Source organism: Cricetulus griseus, assembly GCF_003668045.3.
Source record: "Cricetulus griseus strain 17A/GY chromosome 1 unlocalized genomic scaffold, alternate assembly CriGri-PICRH-1.0 chr1_0, whole genome shotgun sequence".
In the NCBI taxonomy this organism is placed as follows: domain Eukaryota; kingdom Metazoa; phylum Chordata; class Mammalia; order Rodentia; family Cricetidae; genus Cricetulus; species Cricetulus griseus.
Window position 1 is genome coordinate 177,456,411 of NW_023276806.1, and position 19,092 is coordinate 177,475,502.

General features: G+C 36.3%; 1 long non-coding RNA gene across 2 annotated transcripts in view; it reads left to right on the forward strand.

Annotated features, from left to right (window-relative positions):
- Positions 1–5,392: 5,392 nt before the first annotated feature.
- The window catches only part of LOC107979479, a 39,074-nt gene continuing 25,374 nt past the window's right edge, over positions 5,393–19,092 (forward strand). The window contains exons 1-2 of one of the 2 annotated variants that reach the window (XR_003480716.2): positions 5,393–5,502; positions 16,385–16,712. This is a non-coding gene — a long non-coding RNA (uncharacterized LOC107979479). The remainder of the gene's footprint in view (positions 5,503–16,384; positions 16,713–19,092) is intronic. The other variant, XR_003480717.2, reaches the window with a different exon arrangement.

Here is a 19,092-nt window from a genome sequence, read left to right on the forward strand (position 1 = left end):
TATAGGCTTGCCTACAGCCCAATCTTATGGGAGTGTTTTCTCAAATTGAGTTTTTACCTCTCAAATGATGCTAGCCTATGTTGTTGACATAAAATTAGCTAGTACATCTATTAATGAGCATCTAGGCTGATTGCATTTCCTTATAATTATAAAAAAGCAACAATAAACACTAGAAGTATCTGATGGGGAATGTACTGTGTATGTTTATCTTATTGATTATTGAATAAAATACTGTTTGGCCAATGAAACAGGAAGTTAGACAGGACTAGGAGTCAAACAGGATTCTGGGAAGTGTAGTAGAGAAGTGGTGATCCAGGCAGGAAGTGACATAGCAAGGAGACTCATATTTAAAGAAGGAGAAACAGGAAGCATCCGCCTTTTCCCCTCTGCTCCTGCTCCAGTGGCACAATGTGATCCACCAGCAAGGAGGGACGCCAATAAGGCGTCCAATAAGATAACTCTTATAAAATATATAGATTTATGATAATTAAGACTGAGCTAGCAAATGAGAATCCTAGTCATTGGCCAAGCAGCATTGTAACTAATACAAGTTTCTATGTATTCATTTGGGCCTAACTTGGGCCGGTGGCTAGTCTAAAGCTCACATGTGGCAGTTGGGCTCGGGTGGCTTTTGGCAGAAAGATTTGTGGTAACAAGTATCTCTGGTAGAACAAAGTCCTCTGGATGGGTATTCAGGAGTGGTTTAGCTGGATATTATGGTATCTCTGTCTTTAGTGTTGTTTTTTGTTTGTTTGCCTTATTTGTTTTTTGAGAAACATGCACACTGATTTCTATACTGGCTGCACCAGTTCATCATAGTGAGTATGTATTCCTTCCCCCTATGTCCTCAGTAGCATTTATTTGTCATTTGTTTTCTTTCTCTTTTTTATATATTTATTTTTTGAATCATTATTTTATTAATGATATACATTCTGGTTTGAAGAAGGAATTTCAAAGCAAATTTAATCAGTATTTCTATGAAGTCCAAGGTTGTTGAACATCTTTGTAAATATTTAATAGCTAGTTAAATTTATTCTTCTATGAACTGTCTACTCAGTTCATTGTTCCATTTACTGAGAGTTTCGTTGTTGTGTGCTTACTTTTCACAATTTTTATATAATCTAGATATTAACCCCTTGTCTGAAGTATAATTTTCAGATTTTTTTCCATTCTGTAAGTCTGTTCATTCTTCTAAGTCCTGTGTAGTACTTTTTAATTTCTTGAGAGACCATGAGTCAATTCTTGGGCTATTTCCTGTGCTGTTGACACTCTGTCCACAATGCCCTTGCCTGCCACTATGCCTTGAAGCATGTTCCTTGTGCTTTCCTCTAGCAGTTTCAGTGTTTTCAGATCTGAAACTAAAATCTTTGTCCAATTCATAATGCAGTCTCTATAGAGAAGAAATACAGGTATGGGCCTGCATTACCAGTAGAGGCCAGGAAAAAACACTGCCATGAGAAACCTTCATTGCAAAAATCTAAGTCAAAAAGAAAGAGAACTCTATGAAATCTAAAGCCAAATTGATTTTTGTGCAAGGCAAGAAAGATGAATTTGATTTCATTCTTCCAAAAGTGGGTATCCAGTCTTGCTAGAGCCATTTGTTGAAAGGCTACTTGGGAAAAGAATTTCTGCTTTTGGTTACACAGAAAATGGAAAACTATGGATTCCTTCCAGACTAATATGGTTTGATCAAGCAATACCCCCTTAAACAGTGGCCCAACTGATCCTACATACAAAACAGCTGAGATGATGCAGTCATAGACTACCACTGCCAGGATTTCTGTGTTTTATCATGATCCCTATGGTATGGACATCGCCTCCAACCAGCAGGAAGCAGTTTGGAATGATGACCAAATTTCCAAATGTTGTTTATAATATTTGTTTTCATTTAAATGGGGTTGGTTTTAAATGGTAAGGATCACAGTCAATCTCTTTTTAAAGGAAAAACAGGGAATAGGATATAGAAATGAATACATTGGTATGGTTTTCATTTCTTATACAAATTTAAGGTTAATTTTGTTATATGTAAATTTCTCTTGTGTGGTATTGTGTTTATACAGATCTTTTAAATTGTAATGCATAATTAAATACAGATTATATAGTCACCTATAATAGTCTGAACTCATAATTAGGCTAGTTAGGTTTTCTAGCTCTACAGAGATGTATTTGAGATGGATAGATATTCTTCAAACCTTTCAAAGACCTACAGAATACTTGGAATTTAAATGGTTTAAGGTTTTTCATGATAGTGAGACACATCTGCTCCTGGCACACCAATTATGACAGAAAGGAGGATGTGCATTAAAGAAACTCAATATGGAGTTTGCTTTCAACATGGCAAGATTAGCCATTTGGCCAAGAAACTGCTCTTGCCTGGACTGTTTGTTGCTGTATAAACTGGATATGCAGGACCCACAAGAAAGTGACTGCTGAACTTATAAAAAAAGATGAACAGTCCTGAAGGGTTCCTACTTCATGGAGGAGTCTGCCAGACACACTATGGCCTATAGGCTGAAGAAGGATGCCCAACATTCCAGCGGAACTTTGAGTGACTGTCCAGGTAGTGAGATGTCTCTGTCAGTTCTAGAGATAATATATTATCCTTCTGTGGTCTTTGATGGAGTTGAAGTCAGATAGTTATGGTTATAGTTCTCTTTAGTTATTATAAAAGGTAAGCTACATATAAGATCTTAGACTCACAAAGATAGGATATATGATAGAATATTTTCTTTAAAATCTTGCTAAATGTTAATGAACTAAATATTATAACTATAGTTTTTACTTGATAACTGTTTTGTTATATATTTTACTATGTTAATGGTAAAACCCTTCATTTTATTTAGACAGAAAAGAGGAGATGATGGGTCAAGTCCTTCTGTGTATGTTTATCTTATTGGTTGTTGAATAAAGTACTGTTGGTCAATGAGGAAGCAAGTTAGGCAGGACTAGGAGTCAAGGAGGATTCTGGGAAATGTAATGAAGATAAGTCTTGTGATCCAGGCAGGAAGTGAAATAGCAGGCAGACTCAGAATATAAGCAAGGACAAGCAGGAAATCTCTCTCTTCCTCTTCCTCCTCTTCTCTGCGGATCCACCATATGATCCGCTGGCAAGAGGGGACACATACAGCTGGCATCCTCAATAAGATAAGTCTTACAAAATATATAGATTAATGATTATGGTTGATAATTAAGACTGAGCTAACAGATAAGAAATCCTAGTCATTGGCCAGCAGCATTGTACCTAATATAAGTCTCTGTGTTTTATTTTGACTACCTATGTGGCAGCAGGGCTCATGTGGCTTGGAGGAAAGATTTATTGTTACAAAAGGAGATCAAGGTGATAATTGAAAATGAAGTCAAAGTATCTTTATTTGCAGTTGATATGATAGGAAATATAAGTGACCCCCTCCAAAAACGTCCCCCAGGGAACTTCTACAGCTGATAAACATTTTCAGCAAAGTAGCTTAAAATGGGACCTTTTGAAACTGAAAGCTTCTGTACAAAAACAGACAGCATCATTGGGACAAAGTGGAGTTCTATAGAATGAGAAAAATAATTTACCAACTATACATCTCATAAAGGTCTAATATCCGAAATTAAAATCTAAAAAACCTAGACATCAAAAATTTAATAAATAATCCAATTGAAAACTGGGGTACAGATATAAACAAAGCATTCTCAAAAGAGGAAACTCAAAGGCTGATGAACACTTAATTAATTGGTGAACAACCTGAGTTATTAATGTAAATAAAATGAAATGTAAGTCAAAACTACTCTGAGATTTCATCTTACACTCATCAGAATGGCTAAGGTCAATAAAAGAATTGACAATTCATGCTGGTGAAGATGTGGAGTAAGGGAAACACTCCTCCATTGCTGGTAGGAATGCAAACTTGTACAACCACGATGGAAATCAATATGGTAGTTTCTCAGAAGATTGGGAATCAATATAACTCTAGATCCAGCTATACTACTCTTGGACATACACCCAAAGGACATATCATACTGCCACAGAGACACTTGCTAAACAGTGTTCATTGTTGCTCTATTTTTAATATACAGAAATTGGAAATAACCTAGATGTCCCTCAACAGAAGAATGTATAAAGAAAGTGTGGTTAATTTACACAATGGAATATTACTCAACTCTTAGAAAAAATGACATCATAAGGTTTTCAGGCAAATGGATTTAACTAGGAAAATCATCCTTAATGAGGTAACCCAGACTCAGAAACATAAAGTTGGCATTTATTCATTTATATCTGTTTATTAGCCATTAAATAAATGAAAACCAAGCTACAATGAATAGTCCCAGAGAGGTTAGGTAAAGAGGAAAGGACTTGGGAATACATAGAAGTCTCCTTAGGAAAATTAAATAAAATAGGTAGCTGTGGTTGGGTGGGGAGAACTGTAACAGAAGTATCAAGCAGAGGAAAGAAAGGAACAGGGGAGGGACTATGGGGAGAGACAGGTAAAATTAAGCCAGTAAAATTTGTGGTAGTATGGAAACCTAATGTAGTATAAGTTTCCTAAACTATATACCTCTATGAAGGAGACCTAAGTGAAATTAGCAAATAATGTGAAAGGCAGAGTCCCAGTTGGATATTTCTTGTCACAAAATAATGCTTACTGCATGAGGATTATGTTACAACTAATTGAGTTGTTTGCCAAAGGGGCCCCATGAGAACCCCCAAACAACTCAGGTTGTTTCTAAGCCTATATGTTACTCTAAGATCAAGGGGTCATTGCTGAAGACAACACCTATACAATTCACTGAGGATATGCTAGTGCAATGGTAGCACAAAGCTTATGGGAATAACCAATGAATATCTGATTGGACTTAAGGCCGACTCCATGAGATGGAACGATACCTGACAATGCTCATGTGACCTGAGACTAGATAGCTCAGTGACCTAGGATACATACATACATACATATATATATACATTCTAAGTAATAATGTAACAATAAAATGACTACTAGTGATATTCTGTATTCTATGAAGAGCACTGCCTTGCTTAGAAATCATTAAAGAAGTATCTACTGCATGCCTAGCAGTAGATGTCCAACAGAAACAAACCCAGTGGCATCACTGGAAGTTCCTTGTCTCAATGTGATATCAGGGTTTTTAATTTAATTTTTTATTCTTATTTATATATGGTTTCTCTTTTTACCCTACAGATCCTTTGCATATGCATTATGGCTTCTGGTTTAATTCTTTTATGATGGGGGAAGTGCTTCTGTATATGTGTTTGTCTTACTGGATGATAAATAAAGTACTGTTTGGCCAATGAGGCAGCAAGTTAGCTGGGACTGGGAGTCAAAGAGGATTCTGGGAAATGTAGTAGAGAAGTGGTGATCCAGGCAGGAAGTGACATAGCAAGGAGACTCATATTTAAGCAAGGACAAACAGGAAGTGGTCCCTTTTCCCCTACGCTCTTCCTCCATTGGCACAATGTGACCCACCGGCAAGGAGGGACACCAATGGAAGGTGTCTGATAAGGTAAGTCTTATAAAATATATAGATTTATGATAATTAAGACTGACCTAACAGATGGGAATCCTAGTCATTGGCCAAGCAGCATTTGTACCTAATACAAGTTTCTGTGTATTAATTTGGGCCCTAACTCGGGCAGGTGGCTTGAGTAAAGCGCACACAGGGTGGTGGGGCTCGGCAGCTTTGGGAGAAAGATTTATAGTAACACCTTTATGAGATTCCAGAGTGTGCAAACGAGTAGGCTTCTACATCTATATCTGTTTCATGAGCCATTTCTTGTGCTCTTTTCCTTCTGTTTGATTTGTCCTATTCCAATATTTTAGTTTTTTGTTGTATTTTATTTTGTTTTTTTTATGTTTTATTATTTTTATTTTATTCCTTAGAAGCCTATTTGCTTCCTGAGACACAAAAGATTGGAATTGCATTGGAAGTGCAGGGTACTGGAAAGATTAGAGGGAGGGGCCACTATAATCAGGATACAATTACATGAGGAGAAAAAGTTACTTTCATTTTCATGTGCCCATTAACACTGAGGTGACCACTTAATGTTCTCCCCACTCTGAGTGAGAGTGAAACAGAGAAAGAGAGGGAGAGAGAGAAGGAGAGAGAGAGAGAGGGACAGAAGGACAGAGACAGAGGGACAGAGAGAGACAGAGATATAGACAAAAGAAGACAGAGACAGACATCAACTTAGCCACGTAAAACTCATTGCTTTTTCTGAAGCTGCTGTCACTAAAGTACATTATGTTTTATATAAGTCAGTTCTGGATAAATCTTGAATAGCTTAAAAACTCTTTAAATTTATGTTACTTTTAACTGCTTTAGGGAAGTTGGGTTAATTTAGTAACCCCATAAGTTATGTGAAGTCTTTGCAATCCATGGCTTCGGAGTGTGTTTGCCTTTCAAAGTTTCCCCAGCCAATTGGCATTTTTAAACAGTTCCTATGAAATCTATTAGGTACACTTCCTACAGCTTATTACCTAATTTGTATTCTCCTCTGTTGTGGACTCTTTGGTCAATTCATGAAAAAGAGAACCATGTGGTACAACTGCTTTGAATCCAAATATCAATGTGTCTTATTGAAATAAAGAACTACCCTCCCTCACAAAAAAAAACAAAACATGTTTTGTGGTATTAGCTACACAGGTACATTTCTGGAATATGTATTCTATTCCATTTGGTCTATATGGTAATGGGTGAGTTTGCTGGTGATGATAACCTTGTGTGTGTATTATTCAATTCAAACTACACTACAGTGTAGTTTGGGATCAAGTATTATGATTCATCCAACAGCATTTTGTTTTGCATTTCTTTGCATATCCATGGTCTTTTGTGTTTTCATATGAATTTTAGGATTTTTTTCTGGTTTTGTGATGAATGTTCCTAGAATGTGTATGGGGATTACATTGAATCTGTAGGTTTCTTTTTGTAATATAGACATTTTCACAAAATTAATTTTGACAGTACAGGGATGATTCCTATTTGTGTCTTTATTCTTGGAAGAAGAATAAAGGAACAAAATGATCAAAGAAAATCAAAGCAAGAATGATAAGAGTTTTTTATATTAAAATCACATCCATATAAATAACATATCTAGAAGTAACAAAGATGGTGACCACATCAACTTTAAATGATGTATAGTAATGGAGAATTTATGTCCAATACATGTTTAATTATTTATGTGCTAATAATAACACTGTGATACACCACTTTAGAGGTGTAAAATGTCAGAGGTGTAAACCAAAGTCCTCAAATGTCCTAAATGGGCAGGCCTTCATTTATTCCTTGAACATACTTTTATCTACTGGTACTAATAGTACCCTGAATGGCAAGATTGAAATAGTCTTCGCCTCTGCTTTTATAAACGTCTGTGAATATTCTGATTATTTAAATATTTTACAGCAATTTTTTATTTATATTGATTTTCATAATGCTTAAAATATTCCATCATTAGTGCTATTTTTATTTGATGCAAATATGTTTATATTATCACCATAACTATGTAAATTTTGTCTCATTATTTGCCTAAGATAAACAATTCCTATCATTTTCTATTAAAGGGAAAAGTTATGTCATATTTTCTACACGTGACGCTGAGAAATGCCTTGAGAAAGACAGTCTGTGTTTCAGAGTATTTCTCTTGGCCAAGCCAGAGTTAAAAGAAATAAACTGCCAAGATTAAATATCAGAAAATGCTACATAAGAATATATTGTTTCAATCAGACATTTGTCACTGTGACAAATACCTGACAGAAATAATTTTAAAAACAGAAAAGATTTATTTTGGCTCAGGTTCAGAGTTTTCAGTCCATGATTGCTTGGTTCATGCCTGTGGGTCTAGGGGGAGGTGAAACACCATGGCAATGTAGACAGCAGGACAGAGTAACTAGATCATGGCAACTTGGAAGCAGAGATGAACTGGAAGATGAAAGGTCCAGGGACCAGATGCATCCTTCAGACACACCACCCTTGGGATCTACTACCAAGAGCCAGGGCATACCTCATAATTTAAATCACCTCCCCAATATGCCATCAAATTATAATTCACCAAGAGACTAACATAATCTGTAATGTAGTTATCTCTGAAAGATTGAATCCTCCTGCTAGGAACCAAATCTTCAGCAGAGAAGCCACTTCCTCTTTAAACTATATCACATATATTTCATGTTTTTGTATGTTTATTGAAGGAGTCACCTCTTAGTTATGGTACCTTCCAGTTCATCCTTCTTGCCAGTTTCTATTGCTTTTCCAGTTCTGAAGTTGGAAAGCCATATGACCTCTGTGGGTTGACATTAGAGTGGTTTTGTGAGATTTTCTTTGTTTCTTTCCTTTGCTCTACCTGTTTTCTCTTTCATGTCTCCCTACTTTCCCTTTGAATCTTGCTCTGTCTTCCTGTCACTATCTTGCTTTTTTGATTGAGTCTGCCTTCCTCCATTATGTTGTGTGTGACACAAAACATATGTTTGTCTATACAATATATGTCACTATGCCTCAAAAAATCATCTATCTGGATTTAAGCAAACACAATACAGTGTTTTTGTTGTTGTTTTTTAATTGCCTTTTGGATCTCTTTGCAAAAGCCTTGTGAAGGTAACACTGTTGGATTTTTGGCATCCAAAATACATTCATATTGAATTCACATTCAAGTAAAGAATCTCAAAGCTGATGCTGTGGTCTCATCACAGCTGGAATTCCTTAAAAACCACCTGCAGACTCAACATCCTTTCACAACCTAGTGGGATGCTTGATGCTTTAGCTAACTGTGAGACTAAACATAAGTCACCCCAGCAGTGCCCCCATGGCTTTGTTCTAATAACTCAGTGGTTACCTTCTATCTTGATCTTCATTCTGACAACTGAGACCCTGCTGCCTTACCTGGCCAGAGCTCCTGGGGACTAATTCAACAGTTTGTCATGCAGCTTGATCCCAAATTCTAGCAGAGTATCTGAAATTGTTACTGGAGTTAGAGTGCATGCTTGCTGTGTTTTAGATGAATCTAGCAGCTGGAATTCTCTCTCACTCCCATTACCTTTACTATGGTTTCTATTCTTCCTCATCTGGCCTGGGCTCATGGTCTCTGCTCTCTAGTGCCAAACTTATTTGTTGAATAGGAACAAATAAGGTGACCGGCCACACTGGAAGTCTGCAAGCTACTTCTGTCAAGTCAATCAATTTCTTTAGGTTGATGCAACTAGTTTGTCCTTTAACAATTTAACAATTTCTTAGTCTTTAAAGACTAAGAAAGATTCAAATATGAGTATATAATTATTTTACATTGTTATTATATACTATAATATTCATAAACAAAAAGTTATTATATTCATACTTTATAATCCTTTTATTCTTTCAGTTGCCATGAAGAGCCACACTGTTTATCTTAACAATATACTTTATCATGAAAATTTCCAACTGGCAAATAAAAATTTTACATTTTTATGAGGAGAGGAGCATGTGATATCCTGACATGTATATATAGAATAATATTCAAATCCAGCTAAGCATATTTACATTTTTGAACAAAACACTCAAAAATCCTTTATTCCAGCATTTAATAATCTGTAGTACATCATTATCTCTATAATTATACTCTTCAAAAATTGAGCCTTGAGCCAGGCAATGGTTGCACATGCCTTTAATGCCTTTAATCTCAGCCCTTGAAGGCAGAGAAAAGCAGATTCCTGTGAGTTGGAGGCCACCTGGTCTACAGAGCAAGTTCTAGGACAACAAGAGCTATTAAACAGAGAAACTCTGTATTGGAAAAAAATATATGTAATATAATTATATTACATATTATTTTTCATGTTTAATTTCTCCCATAAGCCATTTTCAGTCCTTAGTATATTGCATATATAGTTTAGTTTTAAAATGTATGAATTTTTTAATCAACCCTTATTATCAGAAAGTAAGGCAAACTTTCACTGGGTAAAAGTAGAGGCTTATGGCTTCATCTAGTAAAGGCGTGTAGCTTCATCATTTATAGATAATTCTCTGGGTCAATACCCTTCCTCATATCTGTGTATATAGGCCTTGATTTTCTTGATCTCCATGATCTACTCTTATCTCCTCACCACAGCCTGGTTGCTTTTAACAGTCGTAGACTATTCACTAAATAATTATGGGTTACACCCTTTAAAACTTCTGTGTGATAATTTCTGCATCAATAAAATATAAATGTTTCAGGTAGATATTCTAGGAGCCATAACTAGATATTTGCATCATAAAAGCATTAAACTTCCTAGCTCCATGCTCTCCCATGAAAAAATGTCTGCAGAATTCCAAAGGGAAATTTTGACAAACATTAAACTATTGCAAATACACACAAAAGAATTCAGCCAGAACTTAATTTTTTTTATTTGCTAGCAGACATTTGTCAATATCTGGAATGATTTGATGGTCAGACTTGGACCAAGGAGGTAGATTCCACTTTCTTTCCCAAAGGGTGAGTGTAGTTCAACACTCTATGATGCACAGAATAAGCCTTCAACAAAAACTATTGACCCAATATATCAAAAACTTCAAAGTAGACATTCTGGCATACAGGAAAAATAAATAGGAAAAATGTCTTAATTTATTCAAAAGCAAATAAAATTCTGAAAATGAAATCTATGTATGTGGCTTGCTTAGAATATTGAACCAAATACAACAGATTATAAATACAGTCAATGACCTTTTTATTTCTTAATGAAAAATTTTATCTCAAGAGTAAATAAAATTACTCTTCAGTAAAAGTTAATTACTCAATGGTAATTAACCAAAAACAAATGGATTATGATAAGGAAAAATATGCTCAACACACTCCAACATTTAATAAAACTCAAAACCTACTAATAAATTCAAAAAAATCACATAAACTTTAATTTAAGCATCCAGCCCTAATTTTAAAATAAATAACTCAAGGCTAGTGAAAAAAATGATATCTCTGAACAAGGCAAAATATATATACTATATGACAATACCGTAACACATAATGAACAATGAGTTTTCTAAAATTAGAAACAAGAAATTGTGATCACCAATTTATTAGTTATCTTCTGTAATGTATTAAGACAGTGCAAGGGCTAAAAACATAAGTGTTAGAGGGAGGAAATGAAATAATTACTACCATGTAATGTTAATGAATCCCTAGAGAATTTAAGAACAAAATGTAGAGTCATAGGAAATAAATGCCAAGTCTTATTACATTTTATGAAAGCAACATGCTTTTTAAATCAATTTATTTAATACCAAGAATACTAAATGATCACAACCAAAAACTATCTTATTAACATAATAATGATGATAATGATAAACTTAAACCACACTTTTAATATGAGAGTTTCAAATTAATATACAATTACATTACTTTGTGTGTTCCTTCTCCTCCCTCCAACCCCAGCCATTTCCCCCTATCCTGCAAGTCACTCCAGCTCAATTTCATGACTTTGGCCTTAGCTGGGTTTCCATTGTTCCTCGTTTGAAGCCTCCCACTTAGGCTGGATGAAGCTGGAGCTGTCTTTCTCCTCTTTCTGAACAGTCAGTCAGGCCATCTGCTTTTCTGAGGCCATTATTTTTCTTTGTTTGTAGACATACCCAATAAAAGTTCAAATGATTGGAAATTGTTTATTAGAGTAGTTTTATTGCTTTCAGTGGAAGAACTAGAAAACTGATGTGTGGAAGATCAAAAGATACTAAAGTTCAATCGCAAAGCTACAGGAAATATAGATGGTTAGATTTTATTGTTTCTGAAGAACCTGATCAGTAAAGATGAAAGTACTAAGCCACAGCACAATAATGACAATTCTATCAACACAATTACACTGGCAAACTGTGGTCCTAAATGAATTAATACTGCAGTTTATTTCGAAACATGTACTAAACAATAAGACAGTATTTTGAAGGACAGTGCAGATCTGCCCATCAGATAGCAAAAACAGAATAAATAAGCATGTTCATTATTGGATGAACAAGAATAAACATGGAGATGAACAGACATGAAAAGAATTTTAGCACCAAATTCCCCAGTGACAACATTCTGACAGAAAACCAGCAAAAATGTATTGAAACAAATGAGGTTATTTCTCCTCTCCCTATCCCTCTTGGAGGTGGGGGGAGGAGATAAAGAGAAAGACATAGGTGGAGGTACAGAGACAGAGGCAGAAACAGAGACTATTGCAGTATAAAGCTGATTTTTCTGACTTTTTATTGTCATCATTACTTTTTTTAAAAGATTTTTTAAATTTATTATGTATACAATGTTCTGCCTGCATGTATGCCTGCAAGCCGAAAGGGGCACCAGATCTCATAACAGATGGTTGTGAGCCACCATGTGGTTGCTGAAAATTGAACTCAGGACCTCTGGAAGAGCAGTCAGTGCTCTTAACTTCTGCGCCATCTCTCCAGCCCTAAAGCTGATTTTAAAAGTTAGGAAACTATTTTGATTACCTTTTGGATGACCTTCAGTTCATCAAAACCTATCACAGTCATGCTGGAATGTGTGGTTTATAACTATAGTTAACATACAGATGGTCTCAAGCCACAAGCAAAAGAAAGCAGGTTACTACGTCAAGTATAAGGATACTGTATAATGGAATGCAATCTCAAACTATTAAAATCAATATCTAGAAGGACACATATCGTCACTATCATAATCATTAGGGGAGATAAAATTAGATATTTTCTTTTCATACACAAATTGGTTGAAGTTTCACATAAAATGTTATTTTTATAATTATACTATATATTAACATTAGTTTCAATTTGGAGAGAAAATTTTGGTCAGAAAAAACGAATCACATTTGTGATAAAGCTCATCAAAATTGTAATAAAAAAGGAATAAAAAGAGAAAAATCTTCTGTAAATCGATTTTTAAAAAACTAAAATTGTTGTTTTAAAAAAATTGTTGAGTCATAACCTCCAACAATTAGAGAATATTCATATTGGTGTAAAAGTTTAAAGCCACTGGGTTAATTATTCACATTTATAGAAATTTGAAAGAAAATATTTGATGAAAAAGTAAGCAAAGAAAACAAGGCACATCATGTGTGTAATGTATGATGGATTTAAACACACTTGTTAAGGATGATAGATAGGATTCTTGTCATCTTGTATGTACATGTAATCTTGAAACTTATAACACTATCCCTTAACTTTATCTCATGGAAATATTTCTAAACAAGGCACGCATTGTTTCTCTCCAGTAAGTGTCCTTGGCTGGTCAATGAACTCCCAAGAGACAATAGGTTCTACCACTGATAGCTCATTAATTACCCTGTCATATCATCAAATTAGTCATATATTCATATGCTCTTTTCCTTATCATTTCACCAATAAGATTTCTTTGCATCCTTTTCTAGTAAATATATTTCCTTAACTATTTCTAAATAGTATTAATTTATCAGACAAAAATAAAAACAAGATGAAAGAATTTTGAAGATCACAGAAGGGTACACAAGGGAAAAAAATAAAACCAATAATAAACATATAGCATTCATATACTCCTTTGTTACTTACCAGGAAGCACCAGAAATAATGTACCTGCCTTTAACCTGAGAGGTAATATTGATAGACTATATTTCATAGGCCAGCGCCAACGAGTCCGGGCAGCCTGGAGGATTCTTGAGTTATCTAAAATGGTCTGTTGCAAAATATTCCTATACACTATGTGAAAATACTGATGTGACTGGTGTAATACAAATGACCAATAGCTAGGCATCAGGTATAGGTGGGACTTCAGAGCAGAAAGAGGACTCTGGGAAGAAGAGAGTTGAAGAAACCAGCCAGACAGAATGTCATGGAGGTAAAAGCCACATAGTAATAAGAAGGTAAATAAAAATGTGGGCTAATTTAAGTTATTGTACTTAGTTAGGAACAAGCCTAAGCTACGGGCCTAGCTTTAATAGGAAGAAGTCTCAGTGTCATTATTTGGAAGCTGGATGACAGGTCAGAGAAAAACTCATAACAACTCTCCTTTGAATTTCAGTTAATTTTATGTGCTAAGTACAATGAACAATGAAGTTTTAAAAGCTCAAAATCCTATGTATACACAACATACTTAAATTTCCAATTATACTACCTAGAATTTTATGGTGTGATTTTATACACTAGAGGAATTTTTTTCAGGCTATTAAGTTTAATTTTTAAAAAGTTTTTCTCTGGAAAAAAAAAACTATGAGATAACTGTCTTTCTCTACTTCCAAAATACCACTTAAAAATAAGAAATGTAACTACACATATCTAACTTATACATAATTTATGCTGTTTCCATATGTCGTCCTTAGGTCTTCTACACTAATCTACTCATTAATACTTGCAGTGACTGAATGTAACTGACTGCATTTTTCTAGAATAATGTCAGCAACTTGCTGCCAGGAAAACAGGGATCTCATGGAGACAAGCCTACACAATCTTTATCTAAAGACCAGGAAGGGAAAGATATGTTTCAAAAATCAATGGCATCACCAAAGCACTTCCAAGCACACGGAAGTGTTTATTCCACCAGGCAGGAAGTTTCCTCTTCCCTTTGCATCTTATGTATGTAACTGGAAGCTTGACCATTTAAGCTTCCCACCAGTGCCAACGCCATAAAAAGTTACCGTGGGAAGCCATTCTGACTCAGAGGTAATGGGTCACAAACTTACATGCATCCACAGTTTTTCCCATTTCAAAATTGTTTGAGATTTTCCTGGTGCTATGCACAAGACGATCCTATCTAATCTGATATTATTGTTTCATCTGACAACAAAGAGCATAGTTATCTTTTCAGTGGACTTCCTGTTGGCGATCACCAGTCTGCAAAGTACTCTTTACTAGCTCCTTTAGGTTAATCAAGGGGTGATAGGAATTGGTTTGTTTTGTGTAATTTTGTAATTTGCATTTTGTTGAAAATGGGTCTACATCCCAGAAACTACTGCTTTTGTTTTTTTTTAAGATTAAAACCACATAATTTAGCCATGCATGCAAAATACAAATTAAACAAGAATCATACCATTCTTCCAGTTCTTACCTTAGCTCAGGATCAAACTGTGCATCTCTGACTGTCCTAAATCTTGTGGTCCTTCTCAGTCAGTCTCCTGAACACTGACATTGTACTTAGTGCCACTGTCCCCACCTTAAAATGTATAAGAATGTAAACTTAAGAATGGTGAAAAGTTGACATTAAGTCATAAGAGTTTATGGCAGGAAGATCTTGAATTTAGGGCACTCTGGGTTGCATAAGCCTAGCCATACTTTGTACATTCAGACACTATCTCAAAATAAAAATGACTAAATACTTCTTACACATAAACAAATCCTTAGAAATTACTGTTCTTATACCTTCAGCTTAAGTGTCATGCTTCCTGCTCTGAGGCATGTACAGGATAGAGTCTCAGCCAGTTGTCTGAATCCATTTATTTTATTTAGGATTTGGGGTAAAGTGAAAGGGACTACAGATATTCCCATTTTCTTATTTCTTCTCTTTGTTTTTTTTTTGTTGTTGTTGTTTTGCTTTGTTTTGTTTTGTTTTGTTTTGTTTGCTGTTGTTTGGGATTGGTTTTTGGTGTTTTGAGACAGGGTTTCTCTGTGTGTCCTTTGCTCTTCTGAAACTCAGAGACCAGGCTGCCATAGAACTCAGAGAAGGTCCTTCTCTACCTCCCTGTGGTGGGATTAAAGCAGTCCTCCATTGCGTCTAGTTTATTTCTTTATTTAAAAAAAAATGAGAGGAGATGAATCATCTCAACGTATAACCATTTTAAAGCAAAACATGCCTAGTTCAAGCATATGTGATTTGTAGGGATTTTTGGTCTTTAGTGAATATCCCCATTATATCCAACACAAGTTAGAGCCACAGTAGAAATGTCACCTAAGAGAAAGCACTCTTAGTCTCAAACAGAAGAGAAATGCAGTCTTTATTTCTTCCATGTGGTGCATCATCATTGACTGATTTAAACTTACTAGTCATCAGTTTTGTTACCTTTTGTGAACATAGTAATTTAACAAACCTATGTTATCTGGAAGCACATTATATAAATATAGTCTAAGTTATTTTATAAACTCTATATAAGGAGCAGGCTGTTCAAAAAACAAATTCAACTCCTCATTGACTAAGAACATTTTTAATGATACCTATCTATACCCAGGGGTCCAAGCTCTTTGCCTTCTGCATAACTTGACTGGCCAGATCACATGTAAAGCAAATGTTTGTGAAGGTTCCAAAAGACAGGGTATTTGTTGGAGCTTTATATGAGTCTTTCAGACTAATTTGGATTCTTGATGTTTACTTTCATCCTTTATTCTGCTTGCAACAAGATAACTGAAAAGAGATATAAGGAATGTTTAGAGTTTGGTTTATCCTCTCATGGTCTTCATTAATGCACTGTGGGTGTTGTGCTCTTTAGAGGCCAAAGTTCACAGTTCTGTTTTATAATTGCAGTTCACTCTTTCCGACTTGGCCCAGAAGCATCAGCTCTATCACTGCTTGGGAGATTTACAGCGCTTCCTCCATCCTCGGGCCTGCTAATAGGCAGTGGCTGAACTCCCCGGAGTCCCAGCTAGGAAATCTGAGCAGTATGTAATTGCTACAGCTGGAATCGCATTCCACTTCAGAAGCTTCTCAACAGCATTCTCAGACGTGTGGATACCCATTAGTGACCCAGGGGGATTACTCCCTGGCACGGCATGCACCTTTATGAGGGGCCTGGATGATGAGAGTGTCCCTCCCAACAGCAGAAAGGGAGTCAAGGCCCAGGGATTGGAGGTTGGTGAGTTCAAAACGAAAATGTGTGGGAACAGAGGATGCTTAGGGGGGAAAAAAAGACAATTCAAAAGGAAAATCATAAAACTTGGCCTTGGGGTATGTTCAGTTGAAATTTATTCTGAGTAACTAGCTAATATGTTTATCAAAACATCCAAGGGCAACAGGGCCAAGCAACATGATTTGATCTTCCTGTGTCTGTTTATGTAGACAGTAATTGACAGTAAGCAATGCTGAACTTTCACTTCCTGTTCGCTGCAGCTAGGACAGACAATACTGAGGGAGTGACTCAGTGCCGCCTGCTGCAACTGTCCTCGGAGGGAAAGGCTTCCTGATTTCACCAGGCCTCGTTTTCAGTCTCTCTGATGGCTCGCTCCACACCACAAGTTTCTTTAGCTTCTGCTTTTGCAGCAATGTTGGTTGCTGCTGCTCTCTCGATGTTGTAGCAATCAGCGAGGTGCCCCTTCAGTTGTCAGATGACAATAGAAGTAGATCCAGTGAATGTGTCTGTCTTATAAGGAGGGGGTTGGGTTACAGTGATGCTCTTGCATACACCAGGCCAACTGTTGTATTTGTACCCTGAGTGGAAAACAGTGCGTGTACATAGTGGGAAGATGAATAGAAAGATAGTTCTAGGGTCAAGTTTGTCAAACCAATTGTATTAGGTGAGTGAGAAAGGATTCCAGATCAGAATCGCAGCTGTGTCTGGCTACATAGTACATCTTTCACAGCTCCTACTGGGAACTTTGTTTCTATGAGCAATGTGTTATCATGGCAAAGATACGATTTAACAATATATGACTTTAAATAACTGTTAAAAGATGTAAATGAATCCACAGACAGTAAAGAAATAGAGCAGCCGTATAATTAGAATTAGAAATGTAACAGGCTAAGAGTCTTGGGTCATACAGCTCGTGAACAGACAGGTATTCAGATTTCATCCACGAAAGCATGTTTTACAGCCCTGGCTGCACATTAGAATCACTGAGGGAGCTTTTGAAAAAACCTGTTGCTGGAGTCCCACCTCCAGAAATGGCAATTTAATGGGTCTGTGGTGAGCCTGAGTATGGGTATTTATTAAAAGCTCCCCAGATAATTCTCACAGCAGCTAAGGTTAAGAATCACCATAGTCCAATCTCAATCTCTTGAGTAGCTTCTCAAAATGGCTAATAGATGATAAGATTGGGCATCTCTGTGATGGGGGGAGTGTGGGGGGTCTAGAAAATATAGAGAAAAGAAAGATATTCCAAGTATCACACACTCGTTAAACAATGGGTAAGACACACTGAGTTCAGAGTATGTGGATGGGACATACTCTGGCATATATTGATACTATTAATAGCCAGCAACGGGCTGCCATGGGGCTCAGCCTTGTGAAGGAAAGCAGGCATTGCTCTACTAAGACAGAAATGCCTATGACCATAGAACCCTGACAGAGGCCATGAAACAAAACACCACAAGATTCCTTGGGTGGTAAGAGTGATACAAACTGAGATCTAACCTGCAAACCAAGATGAGAGGGTGATGTGATGTAAGACAGAGGTAATGTATGTGCAAAGGCCCAGACCCTCCAAGGACTGCTTACTGAAGAAAGCCAGCAAGGTTGTCATGCAGAGATGAAAGAGATCAGTTTAAGGTGTGCCTGGGGAACAGACAAGAGTTATTTTAGTGCATGCTTGTTGGCTGTGGAATGCTGGCTTTGGGGATGCATTCAGGCTTTTGATTACTACTCTAGAGAAAGGAAATCTGTGGAAGATTTTATGAAGTATTATGAGACATGGATTTGTAATGATCATCCAGCAAGAACAATGTACAGGGAGGCAGTAAGATTAGATGAGGGAAACGAATTAGCAAATTGGACCAACCAAAGGGATAAATGTTGGCAGCAGGATGCTTTGACTTGGAAAGGTACTTGCTGCTTAGTCTACCATCCCTAGGCTGTTTCCTGGAACCCGCCTGATGGAAAGGGGGATCGACTCCTCAATGTTGTCCTCTGTCCTCCACAAGTGTGCAATGCCAGCCACAATCAGAACAAAAACAGTACAATGCAATCTATATTCAGTTCGTACCTTTACCCTTCAATGTTCCTGAACTATACTTAATGGCAGGGCAATTTCTGCAAAGTTGGAATAAGTTAAACCAAAGCATTGTCCTTCATTTCTTTGCTATCAATTGATATTTCCAATTATAGATTCATAATAAGTTTTACAATGTTAGAATGACAAAAACCATTCTCGTGCAAAAGGAAAGCACAGGTGACTTTACAAGGTAGAGGGGGTTTCCAATTTAGTATACAATCTAAAATATTAAGAAAAGCAATGTGGTTGTAGTCATGTTATGCTTAGAACTGTAGGCCAGTTGGTTTTCCTAAAGCATGAAAGGAAACT